The sequence below is a fragment of the Lucilia sericata genome, unplaced genomic scaffold (assembly GCF_015586225.1).
Source record: "Lucilia sericata isolate MDLA Ls3-8-SP2 unplaced genomic scaffold, ASM1558622v1 Contig001637F_arrow, whole genome shotgun sequence".
In the NCBI taxonomy this organism is placed as follows: domain Eukaryota; kingdom Metazoa; phylum Arthropoda; class Insecta; order Diptera; family Calliphoridae; genus Lucilia; species Lucilia sericata.
In genome coordinates, this window is record NW_023995551.1 from 1 (window position 1) to 2500 (window position 2500).

Consider the following 2500-nt stretch of genomic DNA (forward strand, 5'->3'; position numbering starts at 1 on the left):
CAAAACTTTTTCTTTGTCAATAAGTGTAACCAAACATGTCACAGGAGAATAAACATACATATGTATATGTACAAAAAAAAAAACATATTTTGTATATGAAAACATGCAATCATGTCATATAGCTATTTAGGAGAATTTCTTGAAGGGAATGTAAAAAAAATGTGTGGAAAGATATTTCTAAAATCTTTGCAAGTTAACTTTTTGCATAAAATCGAAAAAATACAATCTTAAAGTGTTCAAATCGGCCTATTCGTCTCTGCCACAGTGTCATATATTACCTCATCTCACCTTAGAATAAATGAGATACTGCTACCGTGCAACAACTTTTCTTTAGTAAAAGGGGTGTGGAAATATACATAGGTTACTTATATGGGCTGGTAAGTTACCGACACTTTTCGCATAATATTCGGTAGGAAGACTTAAGTTTCTTATATCAAATTTCATACCTGTACACGTATGTTTAAGCCAGAAATGATTCTGAAAGTAATTTTCTGAAGAGGACTCTATATAGGGGGTAGAGTCAGATATGGACCGATCCACATAAGATTCGGTGGGGGATATTGTTTCGTAAGAGATTTTTAATTTCATTGCTATACTCGTACCTTTAAGCCAGTTATGAGCGTTGGAGTAATTTTCTGAAGAGGACCTTACTCGTATTTTTAAGCCAGTAATTAGCGTTGAAGTAGCGTCAAATATGGATCGACTCTCATAAATTTCAGTAGAGAGATTTTGGCTAGTAAGACACTTGCCTATGTCAAATTTTTTGAAGGGGGCCTTATATGGGGGGGGGTAGGGTCAGTTACTGACCGATCCTCAAAAAATTTAGTAGAGAGATTTTGACCTATACGAAACTTATTTATGTTGAATTTTATCGCTAGAGTAACACTTTTAAAACACATATGCCTGTTAAGGCAGTTTTTACAGGTCCAATTGTAAGGGGGCTATCCGAAAACGTGGACTGATTTAATCCATTTGCAATACCAAACAAACCTCACCTATACAGAATTTTTTAAGAATGTTTTAACCATAGTTAGTTAGTTAGTCAGTCAGTTAGTTAGTTAGTTGTTAGTTAGTTAGTTAGTTAGTTAGTTATTTAGTTAGTTAGTTAGTTAGTTAGTTACTTAGTTAGTTAGTTAGTTCGTTAGTTCGTTAGTTAGTTCGTTAGTTAGTTTTTATTCGTTCGTTAGTTAGTTCGTAGTTCGTAGTTAGTAGTAGTTAGTTAGTTAGTAGTTAGTTAGTAGTTAGTTAGTTAGTTAGTTAGTTAGTTAGTTAGGTAGTTAGTTAGTTAGTTAGTTAGTTAGTTAGTTAGTTAGTTAGTTAGTTAGTTAGTTAGTTGTTAGTTAGTTAGTTAGTTAGTTAGTTAGTTAGTTAGTTAGTTAGTTAGTTAGTTAGTTAGTTAGTTAGTTAGTTTTAGTTAGTTAGGTAGTTAGTTAGTTAGTTAGTTAGTAGTTAGTTAGTTAGTTAGTTAGTTAGTTAGTAGTTAGTTAGTTAGTTAGTAGTTAGTTAGTTAGTTAGTTAGTTAGTTAGTTAGTTAGTTAGTTAGTTAGTTAGTTAGTAGGTAGTTAGTTAGTTAGTTAGTTAGTTAGTTAGTAGTTAGTTAGTTAGTTAGTTAGTTAGTTAGTTAGTTAGTAGTTAGTTAGTTAGGTAGTTAGTTAGTTAGTTAGTTAGTTAGTTAGTTAGTTAGTAGTTAGTTAGTTAGTTAGTTAGTTAGTTAGTTAGTTAGTTAGTAGTTAGTTAGTTAGTTAGTTAGTTAGTTAGTTAGTTAGTTAGTTAGTTAGTTAGTTAGTTAGTTAGTTAGTTAGTTAGTTAGTTAGTTAGTAGTTAGTGTTAGTTAGTTAGTTAGTTAGTTAGTTAGTTAGTTAGTAGTTAGTTAGGTAGTTAGTTAGTTAGTTAGTTAGTTAGTTAGTTAGTAGTTAGTTAGTTAGTTAGTTAGTTAGTAGTTAGTTAGTTAGTTAGTAGTTAGTTAGTTAGTAGTTAGTTAGTTGTTAGTTAGTTAGTAGTTAGTTAGTTAGTTAGTTAGTTAGTTTTAGTTAGTTAGTTAGTTAGTTAGTTAGTTCGTTAGTTAGTTAGTTAGTAGTTAGTTATGTTAGGTTAATTAGTTGCGTTATTAATTGTTTTACTTTTCTTTAAAACTTTTTAATCCACATTTTGTTTGCCTCCATTATTATTAATTAATTTTCTGCATTTTAATTTTTACGCTCTACTTATAATGTTAAGTGACTTACAAAATATTAATTGCATTATTTTTAAACATATTATCAACATAGTTTAATTTTCATTGTAATTTTTCAAATATAAATTTATAAATTTCTTAATTCTATTTTGTGGAATTACACATTAAAAACAATTCAATTTATATCAAGTATTTTTTTCCTACCAATATTTTATGAAAGAATTAAATTTTTGGCTAAAATATTTGGGCATAAACAATTTCTGTATTTCTCTCTTATTTCGCTCTCATATACCTACATATGCAGCATTTGTGGTATTAAATTAAAAT